The 15597-nt window shown below is 35.1% G+C and overlaps 1 pseudogene; it reads left to right on the forward strand.

The window, feature by feature from the left end:
• Window positions 1–526: 526 nt before the first annotated feature.
• On the forward strand, window positions 527–7666 carry LOC120774649 (annotated as a pseudogene).
• The last annotated feature ends 7931 nt before the right edge of the window (window positions 7667–15597 follow it).

The raw sequence follows: 15597 nt of genomic DNA on the forward strand, positions 1-15597 counted from the left end.
CCACGTTGAGGATGCCACTTAGTTCATATTTCTCACCAGACAGTAGGCATATTGATAATGAGCAGACATGATGAGCATTATCTGCATTAGCCATCGAACGCATGGAGGCCAGACAACCCACAAAATAAATTAGCAAACCACCCCACTGCAAGCACAACCACGACGAGCAACGTTTGTGGCGCCATAGGCCTGCAGAGAAAGTTACTCATATTTCGCCTTACAATATCGGGTATTTTTGTTTACAAAATAGCAAATCATATTCGAAAGCACCGCACTCACTTGTTCTGTGTCTTTGTCTTATTGTGGCTGCGTGATTTTTTGCTGCATTATCTGCGAAGGAACCCTCCGCTTTCGTTCCTTGACTTCAAAAGTTTTTCAACCCCTGTTGTCGTGTGCTAGTTAGTTGCAGCCACCGGCGTGTTTTAGGTGAATGCACTGTTATATAGAGTGGTGTTGTTGTGAGTCCTTATTGTATGTACAAAATCGTATGACCCTTCTAACTTTGTAGCTGTTATTGTGGTATTTCATGGCTGTACCTTGGCAAATTCGTGCGGCATTGAGCCTATTCGGCATTTTTCTGCTTTTAACATGTGGAGGTAAGTTTCCGAAGACTATAATAGAGGGCATTGCTTTTGACAAGCACCGTTAGGTATTTATTTATAGAAATGTGTTTTGATAACTTTGTTGAAAATATTGAAAGAATTTACGAATAAATAGTACAATTACTTAGTGTAGCAATGAACATAACCTTAAAAAAATCGAAAGGAGACTTTTGCAAGCCAAACTTTCTTTGGAGTATATTCTGAACACATTTCATCCCAAGTAAAAAAGGATACGTTTGTCACAAAAACTACTACATTCCGAGTTTGTGGTATTTATACACCTGGTATCAAACTGTTGCAAAGTGCTAAATTTGTCTTTGACAGAGTCGGAATCTAAGTTACATCTTTACTTTCTAAAAAGTCCTTTGATTACAAATTCTTTACGAAATGCTTTGAAAATATTGAAGTATTATTTAGTACTAACACGTTTTGCTAGAAGAAGCAATGGGTTCTCAGCTGTAATTGAAAGGAAGAGTGCCTAAAATTAACAGTTTACTCACAATTGAAAACGACCCCGCTGAGCAATTCCCACAGCAACCAGTTCTACGTTTGCGGAATTTACCAGGGTTTTATCCGGCCACGGGCAGTTAATTCGAGGATCTAACCCGGTTTGAATCGGTTAACGAAAAATAAATCTTTTCATAATCAAACCTACTACCAGGCTCTATCTAAAAGGCTCTATCCAATAACCAGATCCAACAGATGGAGCCTTGGAGCAAGGTCTTAAATCTCAAAAGGTTCCACTAGGCAGCATGACTCCCAGTCTCATCAGCCCTAACTCAACTTGTGCGCTCGAAACTAGATAGGCTACGTGCTGAGTCTTTAAGATTTCTCGAGAACTTCTCAATCGATTTACATAAAATTTTACAAAGGTCTTTGAGAGACAATTCTTAAAGACTTCGACGATGGATTTTTTTCGATTATAACTATTTGAAAAAAAATCGCGAAAATTTAATTTTTTTTTTTGTAGAAATGTCTGCCCAAAATTCAATTCCCAGTTGTTTTCCCGTTGTCCAAGTTCTAAGTTATGATTTTAACTAAAAAAACGGAATCTCCAATTGACGCCAAACAGCGAAGAGGAAGAACGATTGGCACGCTGTTATAAACTCGGCTACAAACGCGTAAGTAATGTCTACGCCAATAAAGAAGAAGAAGATATATATAATTACGTTTATATGGTTCACAGTATATATTTATGTAATTGCAGCCGTTAAGTAAATCACTTCGAGATAGTTCCTTAAACCAAAGCATGAATCACACATGCCTCTAAAATTGCGTAGATATGTATTTAAAACATATGGTATGCATGCAAGTGCATTGAGTTGACTTGACTTCTTTCTTGATCAGTAAAAATCATAAATATTATAAGCATGAAATAAATTACAAGTGGCAATTAAGCCTTGTGCAAATGAAATCTGATCTGGATTACGCTGTTGAGTATACAATAGATTATTTATAGTTTTATTGATATAACCGTACAGAGAACGCGCAACCATTGTACATAAATTAGTACTCTGATAAGATAAGCGGCGTTAAGTGGTAAACAAATCATAATCAAACGCTATAAAACTTGTGCACAAACAGATATGAATGTGTATGTTTTGCTAGCGGGTTCTTAGCATTTGTTAAACTGCGACCCCCCATTGGGTCAAATTTTGCAGGTTTCACTATAGTTGTTTACAGTTTTTATTATTCATAGAATTCATAGAAAAATCCCCGGCTAAGTTTCAAGTAAGAAATAATTATACACTTTATCGTATTCATACATATAAACAAAGTCAAAATGTGGTATATCTCTCTGTTAATCGTCACAGCAAACTTGTTTTCTGGATTCCATAAAAACTATTGTATTTTTTATCAGTTGAATAATAATTTTAATAAAATTTCAATAAAATATGGATTTTTGTAAAAATACTTATGTACTTAACATGAGCACCTAGTGGTTCCGCAAAGGTGCAACCAATAAAAATCCTTTGAAAAATCTAAAATAATGATTTTTAAGAAAAACCGACAATCAAAATTTTGAATGAATCGGAGTTATCAGGCTTTTAAGGATTAACAACAAGTGAGTTCGGGTGCCATTGAACTTTTAGACTCTTACAAATTACAAGAATAATGCTGATTATTTATATACACACATATGTACATATGTATGCATATAAAACCCTATATCTAACGATTGGTTTTAAGTGATACGTACAACTGTTAGTTGAACAAAACTAATATAATGTGTAGCAACATGTTACAAGAGTATAAAAACTCATGCAACCAACGTCAGTTTACAAAACATTCCTAGGAACTAAAAATATCAAATAAAACGGGGTTGTGTTTATCTTAAATGCTGACGAACGTTAATTCGAGGAATTAATTGTGGTTCACCACAAAAGTCGGATACTATCGCATTAGCAATGTGGTTTTGTAGAACTTTACTTCACTATTGCTACTAAATTAACACACATTAAATAAAATAAATATTTGTTTTAAATTCTTATTCGTCCTAATATGTAACAATGTGTTAGAATTGACCAAACGGTTGAAGTTATAAAGTAAGCAGCAAATGAGAAATGAATAGAAAAGTTTTGCGCCATTTTATTGATTTTTTTTGCATTAATATTATTGAACCTGCACCATAGTATTATACATGTGCATATGTATGCATACATACATACATATGTATATACATATGTATATACATATGTATGTATGTATGTATAGTAAAGCCGGCTCCATCCGTTTTGTTATACATACTTATGTGCATGTATTGTTAGACTGACGGCGCTTCACATTTCCGTTCGCTGGCACGTTTTTTATTTTTTAATTGCATATACGTTATAATTATTTACATACATATGTACATTTCGTTAAGACAGAAGCAACTTTTGTACACGTAATCCTAGCGAAAAAGCCGGTATCATCTCAGAACAATTCACCAAAGGCAATACAATATGTAAGTTCGTGTTATTATATACTTTGTTGAATTATGATATGAATGTTGCTGCACTCACCTGAAACAATTAACGCCTCATTTGGTCCAGTCGTATGAATGTTACCCATCTTAGCTTATTCCTTATTATTGATTCTCTCTAGGTGTTGGTAGATTGAAATAATATTGTATTTTAAGTTGAAGATCGCTTTAATTTTTTAATTAAATTGCACCAAAAAACTTTTCTATTAATTCACTGACACTATTTCACAATGATTATATACGGTGGGACAAAAGGGAAACCTAAATATAAAATTATAAAAAAGAAATGTAAAAATAAAAAATATGTATGTATATATAATAAAAATATCTACATACTAATACGTATTTATATTTGATTTGTTTTTATTGGCACCAAAGCACACAGAAAAAAGTATTTTTGTCAAAATGCACTAACACATGCAATATCAAGATATCGCTTTAGAATACCGCATTAAGTTGATTTAATAAAAAATTCTCAGAGGCACTTATAAAATTAAACACATACATATGTATATTTCGCAGGCAGCAGCGCTACACAAGAACAACAAATACGTGGGGTGTTGGGTGTTCGATGATATAGAACTACGTCATCGTATGCATTGAAACGCCATGCCATTTGCAATATGTATTAATTGGAACATATTAACTGATGGCCACACAAAACTTCAATTAAGAATTGCAAATTAACGCTTTATATATGTATCTACTAATTATCAAAGTCATTTGCTCATTTGATCTGTGTAAAATTAGAAATAAAAGTACTCATTTTGCGAAAGAAATGAGAAAAAACATTTTCCTTAAAAATTCTAATTGGAATTCGGAAATTTCAACCACTTTGCGTTTGTTTTGTTTTTATTCTTCTTTCTTATGATGCTCTGCTAGCGCCCACGATTTTCTTATCACATTCAGTTTATAAACCGGTAACACTTACTTTTTCAGCTATTTTCACAAGTTCACTTTTTTCTTAACTATTTTGATACTTTTTTTTTACTTTTGCTTTTTAACCAACAATTGACACTCTCAGCACACAAATATACGTAAAACACGACCGTACTATCTCAACACTCGACTGCTACCAACTGCTACTCACACAGGCGCGTTTGTGGATGGCGCGCCTGAGAAAAATAACCGCTCCGTCCATGACGTCATCGAACACAATCCACACAACAGGCTGCCAACACACTAGTTTTATTAGAAGTTCTCTGCTTTTTGAAGAATGTAAGCGTATTTAAAAAATTAATATGAAAACTGAATTCAAGAAAAATTTACTTGACATTAATTTTCCCGTTGATTTATAATGCAAAGTTTTTTATGGAATTACAAATTTGTTATATTCCACTAGAAACGAGTTGTTTGTGGGTTGCCCGAATTTAAAAGAACAATGAATTTGAATGTCTACTATCAATCTTTGAAATATAACGTGAGAAATTATCTGGACTGAAATCTTAGGTTAAGTTGAGAATTTATAGAATACATTTATTTATAGTCAGATCTTTGTGATTAGTGAGTCCTATGCACTCACGTAATCACTTAGCCGTGGTTATCTACGGAAGTAGATGCGTAAGAACTTTCCACAAAACAATTTCCCGAACAAAATTCTGTGACCTATTATTAAAGTTAAAATAAATCCGCATAAAAAGAATGAAAAGCCTCTAATGTTCTTGCCGACATCATAGATTTCTTGCTACAACTGAATTAAAATATTAGATTAGATAAAATACTGGTAGTCAAAGAGCACAGATCGAATTAGTTAATTCAGTTATTGGAAATCATACATTTCGTTCGTTCTCTCTTGTGGCGACAAAACTTGGTAAGTCTTTATGAAAAAATACATCTTTCTTAGCAGTTAACTGACAAACTGAAATCGAAGTCCCATCAGCAGGTTTCTTAAGATTTTGGTATTACTCTTTCATTCTAATGACTAGTTTACATCAAATTTTCCTCGTTTTTCGTGACAGTTCATATTTTAACAACGAAACGCAGAAAACATAGCCTATGACAAAATGACTCCCTGCTTTCCGTGACTCTCCCTACTAAAACAGCGACCACTTCTTCCCAAAGCATAAAAAGATGAGAGTTCCCCAACATTTCGCTACGCTTTGATGTATTTTGCTTCGTAGGTAACATACTAAAACAAGAACTTAAATCGAACTTTTATGTCACCGCAAGTTTCTAACACAAAGCGAAGAAGCAGATCTACTTGGATTAGCCATTACTCAACAGTTTGCCTCGTTTTAAGTAAAAAAAAAAAGATTACATCGAAATTTTCTCTCCAAGCAAAAGTCTAAAAGAATGTGAAGGAAAATTGTGTATGTAACAGCCAAAAAACCATTTTGCTTTTTGATGCGTCTATAAATTTCTGTCTGTGTTGTTTCAGAAAACAAAATGCAAATAATATTCTGAGTATCTATAAAATACAATTTAAGTAATATATTTTGACGCAATAAACATTTTCAAAAGGTTTAAGGGATCGTTTCAGTGTGATCCTCCGAAAAATCACTCACTTTCGCAAATTTTTTTTCATGTTCAAATTAATTAATTGGTTCGGTTTTTCATAAATAAATAAATTCATGACGAATACAAAGTGATTTTCTATGTTTATATATTGGGTGTATAATAGTTAAATAAATTGTTGAAATGACACTTAAAAAAAGGTCCTTTACGATGTCCACGATTGCCGCCGCAATTTTGATCTAAAACAAAAATTTTAAAAAGATTTATAATCTGTAGGAAAGTCGCTACCGCGTTATGGAAGCTTTTTATTTTATTATTCACCAACAATAAATGTTGGTGTTTTGCTACTTAACTAACTGGCTACTCACTAATTATTCTTCCAAATATGTCTGGCAACATTAAAATCATAGTATGATATTCGATATCGAAAAATGCGAAAACAAAGGTAGGAAATAATTAAATGTTACCGTATCTCCTTTTATTAATACTTTTATGACTCAATATCTCACTAATTCAACAAAAACAGTAAATTTTAGCGGTGCATTTGCGTGGCATTAAATTTGTTCATTAGCGAACATTTGTATACACTTGTAGTTATATTAATATAACAAAAAACAGCTGTTATATTCACATAACTTGTTATAGCTTCTGAATTATCTGCTTGCTTATTGTTTGGCGAAGAGCAGCTGGCGCGGTGGTGGACGTACCTGGCCACTTCCAATTTTTCGAACTTGCTACAACAAAAAAACGCCACAAGATCACCATCAAAACTCCGCAACACTTGACAGACTCAGCCGCCTTGAGCAGTCGTAACAACAACAACCGTAGTTCAGTTCCTCCTGCAACAGCAACACATTTCTCATATTCAGCATCGACCAACAACAGTATGATGACCGGGTAGCGATTTGGATCGCCAGATTGAGCAACTGAAACGCTGTGTGAAATAATCAGAGAAAATGAAGTAAAGACGCTATGGCGCAGGCGCAGGCTACTCGTTGAGAGAGTATTGCAGCGTGTTGATTCGCCAGTCCACGGTGTGTGGTGATGCTTCACGGACAGTTTATGATGTAAGAATTATTTAAAGTTAATTGGGTGACGTACCGAAAAGAATTATCTATTTATGGAGATTTCGTCGACCAGGGGTTATATAGTGTGTCAAAACATTTCTGCTTTATTAGCGCTTAAAGTACGTTATCAGATCGCATCCACATTGATACGTGGCAACCACGAATCACGCCAAATCACACAAGTTTGCAGTTCTGACAGTGTTTGCGTAAATATAATAGGATCGGCAGCTGTTTGGCGCTATTGTACCGAAATCTTTGACTATCTCAGTCTTCGGCTATCATTGACGGAAGCATTCTGCGTGCATGGTGGCCTGTCGCCTTCAATTACATTTAAGATCAAAATAGAACGCGATTGATCATGGCAAGAGGTACCTCATGATATGGACCCATGTGTGATTTATTATGGAGGTGACCTGAAGATCAGACGGGTTTGGGGCACGTGTCACCACGAGGAGCTGGCTATTTATTTGGAACAGGTCGTACTTGCATTTAGCCGCACCAACGACATTGATATGATCTGCCGCGCCCATCAATTGGTCATGGAAGGATTCAAATGGCATTTAATGAGACTGTACTAACGGTTTCGATTATGATGATCAGATATTATCAAACGACAATTTTGAATATTTCTTTTTGTCAGATGTATTTTATAAAAAGTAATAACAACCCACCATTATAGGTTTTTGACGCGGCTTTGCAATTTGAAAACAAAATCAAGTTTTCAACCAACCGGTTCAACCCTAAACTAGTTGCGGTGATGTAATTATTCTTTGGTAACTCATCTAAAATCAATCGATAAAATAGAAATTAATTTTTGCTATTAAAACAATCTGGTTTTCAGTCTATTTACTTGATTAACAAAATGGCGCCTCAACTAATTTTTATTTTTGTTTGAAATGATCGATATTAAAAGACCTTCGATCAGCCACTAATTTTCTTGTAAAAAAAAAGATTTGCAAATTTATTTGAAATTACCTTGTTATAGTGGTAAAGTAGTTTAAAATATAGTTGGTGTTTGAAAAAACAGCGATATTTCGAAAGTTGACAACCCTAACACTGTAAAGCTTAATTGCCGCTACGATAAAGTAGAAATTCCGTATTTAAGTCATTTGTTAATTATGCATTTTAATGCAGATGTGGAAATGTGGCATTTTGGGAATAAATGGGTACCTGCATCGAGACTTCGTCATTTTCGAAGCCGCGCCTCAAAGAAAGCGAGGGTACCACCATCTAAAAACCACTGTGATTATTATTTCCTCTAAAAGCACTGGCAATCTGATCAAATTACTGGACATCAACTCAAATTGACATTTTGCGGACTAGCAACTAATGCAGAGAGAAACGTTTATACGATATTGCACTGGAGGGAATATCAAATTTCGGACCTGTTTAGAAAACAACTAGCAACATTTTGTTAGTATTTTTACTTCTCTTAGCCTATTTGCTAGGATTATTTGTTGCTTCTATGTTGAACAAAAATCCTCTTTATTTATCAACACACTTGCAGCACGGGCATTCATTTAAACAACAAATTCAACCTACTGCCCGTGTTATGGCGAATTATCAAAGTTTTCAAAACAAATTAATAACGTTGTGCCCACGATTTAGTTAAAGCGATTGTATGTTCCATTCTCAGTAGTATATACATACATAAACAAATTGGCGCATTGCCAGGACTATGATATTAGAAATATGTATTACTGAAGAATAACACTAAACAATAGTAATTTCATATACGCGATCATCATTTTTGAAATAAAGATGCAATATAGAGAGAAAGTAAAACCTTAAATGTATTACTAAATTGAAAGAACAATATCGAGAAATTACGTCCATGATGGTGCAAAAGGAGATGAAAGCTAAATTTAAATTCATATGTAACTGCCACAGCTCGTAATTTGTCTCACTTTTACTGAAAGGCGTTTTCCATGTCAGCACAAGAGACGCCAAAAACCAAAAGAAGTGAAATCTGGTGTAAAATTGCTAGTTTTATTATAAATATAACTTTTAAAACAAAACCAAAATTACAAAGAACTATAAATTGCAGGAAATATTTTACAATTTTGTTATATAGTCTTACAAATGACGCAGTGTAGTTTGTGATTTATCAGAAAACAACTTGCGGCCCTGTCAGTGGCGTAACACTCTTATGATGCTAACTGGCAGCGTTCCGTAAATAACACAATATTTTTTCAATTAAACAGCCATTAAGACTCGAGGGGATTGTAATTATAGTGTTGATTATTATATTGTGAACACGATGAACTACAAAAAGTAAAGCATAAAAACCGTAAAATTATATAGAAATAAATTTAAATAATAAGCATAAGGACTAAAATAAAAAATATTATTTCTATTTACATAATTAGTAAGTACTGCATTTGGTTTGACATTTTGGCGTCATGTAAGCGATATACAAACAAAGCTCGCTAAGGATCATGATCATTACTTTTTATATTCATTACATGATTTAATTTTCGTGAGAATAAAATTTTTTAAATCATACCATTAATGTTATAAAATTTGAAATTTCATAGTTGCCGTATCGCTGCAGCAACGAGACTTACATATGTGCATTATAATACACAATATCATGCAGCAAATCTAATATCAGCAATAATGAGAAAACACACTGGTGGCGGCCTAGTCAAATGTAGGAGAGCCCTACTGGCTAAAGTAAGTCAGTCAATCATTCACTGTATGCGGCCCCTATTTCGGGGAAAAGCACCGCCGTGCGATTTAGAACAGTCTCACATGGAAGCGGAAATTATCCAGTATCATGTTTTGAAGTCTTATGCCTCCGGACCTAATGGCCTCAAGAGTTGCATAGAAGCTTACACTAAATCTAAAGCTATGAATAAGGCGTCTAACAGCTGACGAGGCGAGCAAGGAGAGAGATAGGGTTAGCCTCCAAGAATGGCAAGAACAATGGAACGCGTGGCAGAAAAAGGAAGAATGGACGCCAGAACTCGGTTAAACATCCGAAAGCTTGGATGCCAGAAAGACAGCAGTGGGGGAGACAGACTTTTATCTGACTTTTATTCTTGACAGAGCCAAAGGCATGACAGAATAGTAGCTGTACAGATTCAGCCACTGACGATGACACAAAATGTTCATTCTGCAGCAGTGCCAACCGAAAATGCTTATCACCATCTTCATTCGAGATGCGTAATGGAGAGAACTTACAATCGAAGAATAATAAACGCAAAGGATAACGCCTGACAACGATATATAAGTCACATGCTGCAATCAAAGTTGAGTATGGGCAAAAAACTGAAAAGTGTGGGCACAATAGCGATCTATGAACTCGCAGGATAAAGAGAGAGACAACAGAAGCAAGACAACCTGAATAATAACCACGAAAGGAGTTTCTGAAGAGGCATTCTTGCCAAGCTTAGTGTCCGCAAAGTAATACTTAACGGTATTCCCACAGAACAAATAAAAAACTAACACAGCCAGGTTAAGGAGGTTTAGTACGTAGGCGCACTGCCACCTGGAAGTCCGAAAGTAAAGTTAGATAATGCTAATTGGGCGTGATCCGAAAGAGGGTGTATCTTTAGCGGACAATATGAATCGTTAAATACCTTACTGTCCTAAGGCAGTATCTTTAAGAAGATTCCCCTTTGACAAAAAAAGAAAAAACAAAAAAAAATCAACAAATCTAATAAATTTAAAATGCTTTCATGAAGGATATGCTCTTTATTTTATTGAATAAAAATGGGCATACAAACAAACTTTTGAATATAAAGGAATAGGTTCACTAAGAGTAAGGCTTATGCAAGCACAGATTAGAATGAAATGCCTGTGATCAATTAGTTGACTTTGTGAGTAAAAGGGTTTAGTGCGATTGCCGTATTTTGTGCTTATGGGATTTAAGTATTTTTGATTCTTCAATTAATAGTTGTGGAATCATTTAAGATTTTTATTTTTTAAAGTAAAAGTTTGTATTTTTATTGAACACCTTTATTTATTTTTCTAAAGTTTGAAAGCTTGACTATAGATAGAGAAAAAACTAGGTGCAACAAAATAGACGATCAAAGGCTTATTTATTTAAACACTAGCACAGAGAAATTACAAGACTCCTTGAAAATTGTTTCTGTGAAGCGTGATTTACAAAATAAGACAATCAATGACACTTTATGCGTAAAACCTGCTCCTGGACAGAAAGCCAATTTTGAATACCACCTGGAAAGGCGCACTATTAGGCAGAATAAAAGTTTGGTGTGCATAAGAATGCGGGCCCAAATCAGGCACATGGTCTCTCCCATTGGAATGGATTAAATGTAACAAAGTGAAGCTATAAGGAAAGAAATTTGCGAGAAAAAGGATTCCAGGGACGTAAACAAAAGTAAAAACCACTGCTTGACAAGAAGAGCGACTGTAAATTGGAGAGCTCAATTTGAAAAAATTTAAAACCTACACCCAAAATAATGGCTGGATCACAGAATCATGGTCGTACGAGAGACAAGAAAACCGTCATGGGAAAGATGGGCGATCAATGGTTTTGGAGAAACCAAGAACACTTGACTAGCCGTTTTGAACTCAATCAACAGTTCAGGGTTTGGAGGCGGCCAATGTAATAAATATTGGTGTAGTGGATGGAGAATTTAAGAGAAGGTAGGCGTTAGAGTTGCAGGACGAATGGATGCCAACCATAATGTCAATATCATTCAGCAAGGTAGGTGCAAGAGTCTGGAAGTGTGTGACAAGAATTTGTCGGATGGCATCTTCCAGTAGGATAATGATCCGAAAACACTTCAATAACAGATAAAGCTTGGCTTTCAAACAACGGTTTTTGAAGTACTCGACTAGCCCCCTCAATCGCCAGACCACCTCACCCAATCCGACATAGCTTGGGTTAAAAGGTCAAGCGATGCGATTTCCCTATCACCCAAGAGGAGAGTACGCCAGAGATCATGACGATTTATGACTTGAGCTAAAATTCCCTGGCAAAATAACCATGTGAGAGATTTTTATAGGAAGGTGGGTCCGAGTCCATGCGCTAACAAATTAAGGCGTGTCAAAGCAAGGAGTATACAAATGTCTTCAAAGTAAAAAAAGTCGTTTACATGTCAACCAATTGATGAAATATCTCCAGCAGGAGACGCTTTTTGCAATTCTATAAAATCTAGCAAGTGTTTGGAAAAACAAATGTGTTCATTTATATTTATAACTTTTAATTGTTTTTGTATATAAAATTAAATTGGATTACCATTACAAATAAAAAGTTACCAAGCAAAACCTTTCCTGATGCAGGTGTGATCAGAATAATTGATTTACTGTAAGTAAGCTCATTACTTTTAAATTTAAATTTAAATTTATACATTATATAATTTTGAAACAATTTCATGCTTTGTTGAACATAAATTAATTTCACATTTTCGCCATTACCATACGTAAGTATTAGGGTGCTTCAAACAATTTTTTTTTGCTTTTTTTTTGATTTTTTTTTTGATTTTTTTTTGGATTTTTTTTCAGCTCTTACCCCTCAAATGTTAGTGAGTTAATGCGACAAAAGTCCTCCTCCAAAACCAGACGCTGTAAGCTATCTAAAGAGGGTCCCCTTCTTTTTTTTTTAGGTTCTATGTACATTTCACGCCAGGAATCTTCGTTTTTCATTCAAATTAAAATTTCACCAATAATTTTCGTTTCTCAAAAACAAACTTTAAAAACTTCTGCGATTTATTCTTAAATGCATGATATTGCACTTATGCAATGCTACATTATAACCCTTGCAAAATTAGTTCAGATGAAGACCGAATTTGTTATTTGGGCAAAAAACTCTCCAAACTAATAGGAAATGATTATAATTAAACACTCACAATAATTCACAAAAATAATGATAACTCTTTACTACCTATGTATACTCACAAAAACTCAACAATATTTGCGAAATTCTACCAAAGGAGAATAGTGATAACGTGCAATTTTCTTTTGGCGAAAAAATAACTGTAAATTGAAAAACGATGTAGCTGCCAGATCGACGAGAAGCTTATGCAATGTTAACTTCTCTTACATATGCAATTCTATCCCTTTCAGACCTGAGAAATTAAAGTTTACAGATTTTAACGCCGCTTCGCACAGTTGCTAAAATGACCATCTTGAATGCAATAAAAATAAGAAAAAAAATTATCCGAAGAAGGATTCCTAGAAAAAGGACCCGCACAATTGTGTTATTACCGGTCTTAAAAGGCCATATTATTGAAAGAAAAAAGTACGATTTAAAAAATCTTATTCTCAAGAAAAAGCCGATTTTCATATTGATAAGAATGTATTTAAAAATAATGTTAAGTACATTGAGGTTAAAGCGATCATTTTATGTATGTGGTACTCCTGAAAAGCGTTTTATTTTTAGGCAGATAAATACATCACTTGGAGCATTTATTCTAGTTCTGCTTGTACATTCTTTCACGCGGCATTTCCTCCATTGGTGTTGTCGCATCCATTGCCTCATGGCCAGTGTCATACCGATCCAGTACGTACATCAACAGTAGGATCCAGGGGTCTGTTCTTCTTTTTGCAGCACTGGCAGCGTTGATGTGCAATACGCAGGAACAAGGTGGATGAATTATTGCTAAGTGAATTTGGCTAATACTTCCGCCGAGCTCCGATTCAAAATTAAATAGAGTGCTGTCATCTTCTTTTCATGCCCGTACATCGCGCATTGCATCGGCTCACCATACATCTCTCCATGCGTACTGCTATGTCAATCAAAATGAAAAGGTTGTTTTACGGCGCCCATTTCTTCGTTTTTGCTCAAAATTCATGGTATTCCATTGACCAGATTCGCCCATTTTAGCGTTGCTTAACGCTTCACGATTTGAGGGCATGGAGTACGTGTAATGTGCTTGCAGTTCGCTTTTTGAAGTTCACCTTTACCACTCCAGCTGGGTCTTTTTTCCACATTCTGTGGACTAATGATACTAGCGTAACACGCTATCCGCGCCAAATTTAAGCTTCCACCAACTTCACATTACCTTTCACAAACTGACGGCTTATGTCTCCTTTGATACCATATTTCCGGTCTAATAGAAATCCATCATCGCGCACGGGCAATCGGTTTGAAGCTATGGTCCCCAGTAGCCTTGTAGCCGAGTTCGAGGAGCCTTTCTAAAAGCGGAATCGTGGTAAGTACCTATCAAAATACAGAAAAGCTCCCTTTCAGCCGTAAATGTTTTGTCAATCCTGATTGACAATAGAACGGCCAAGGCCAAGCCAGTGTCAGAAAAAGTTCCTGCTCCTTGGGAATATTTCAGAAATCTGACGAGCAGGCCCACGCTGGAAGTCGCAATGAACAAGGTTCTTAAGACCTACTGGGTCTCGGTTATGTTACCAACGTATTTGCCGCGGCGACGCCCTTCCTGTAAATGCGGGATCATTTGCTCATCAATCAAGGAAGTATTACATAATTTCTATTTGCTAGTGCTTCAGCATCGAGATCTAACGCGAGTCCTATAACCGGCTGGAGTCGTAAACAGTTTCTTTGTCGGAGGCTGTAGAGTATCAACAAAATGGAGCTGTTCCTTAATGTAAAGGAAATTTATCTCTCTGGTCATCGCGTTTTTTATTTGTGCTAATCCAGAAGCCTTCCGTCCAATACATCCCTAGAATATAGGGGTGAAAGCTAGGCAACCCATTATGATAATGAGTCAATAAAGATTTTTAATATCGGCAACGAGCATTGACGACACATCCATGCTGAGATAGAGTGATACTTATTCGTGAAAAACGCGTTTTGAAAATGATCTTCATTCAAACGATTCAAAACAAGTTGGGCACCATTATCTATTTGTTGGTTCCCCAGAGTTCATCTCATTTGGAGTCATCAGAAATAAAGTTAGCATCAGGAATTTTAATATTTGGAGAAGTTGAAGCACGTCCTCATCAAGATTCAAATTGAAATGACCTGGAATGACACAATTGTGCGAGTGAAATGAAAATGCGAGGATTCAAAGCCTAGTTGCCCACAATTGTGTGGTCCTTTTTTAAACTTATTCAAAACACTTAATTTAATTATAATTTTTTTACAATATATAGTTTATTTAATATTTTTCAATACACATTTTTTCAAAACATCACGAAACTAAAACACTGCACAAAATTTACCACCTTTCCATTTTTGACAACACGGCTGAACACTTCAAAACTTTGCAAATTGTGATAAAAATATACAAAAGAAATCAAAGCAACCGTTGAAAAGAACCGTTAGAAATAAATGGGGCAATGCTTTCGTGTCTTAAAACGTAGTAAAGCAAAAAAAAAATTTACATATTTTTAGTCTTACCCGCACAATTGTGCATTGAAGGTCTGAAAGGGCTATGCAACAAAGGGTTAAGTTTTGCCACGGCGATTGATGCGAATTTTTGCATGAACTGAACTCTGGTCGTTCGTAGATGAATATAATAGATTTCTCCTCTGGTGAAAGTTACTTTCTTCAGCAAGAAGAATTATAAAGCCAGAAGAATAATAAAGACGCGAAATTTATTTAAAACTAAACTGGATCATCATC

This window comes from Bactrocera tryoni, chromosome 4 (genome assembly GCF_016617805.1).
Source record: "Bactrocera tryoni isolate S06 chromosome 4, CSIRO_BtryS06_freeze2, whole genome shotgun sequence".
In the NCBI taxonomy this organism is placed as follows: Eukaryota; Metazoa; Arthropoda; class Insecta; order Diptera; family Tephritidae; genus Bactrocera; species Bactrocera tryoni.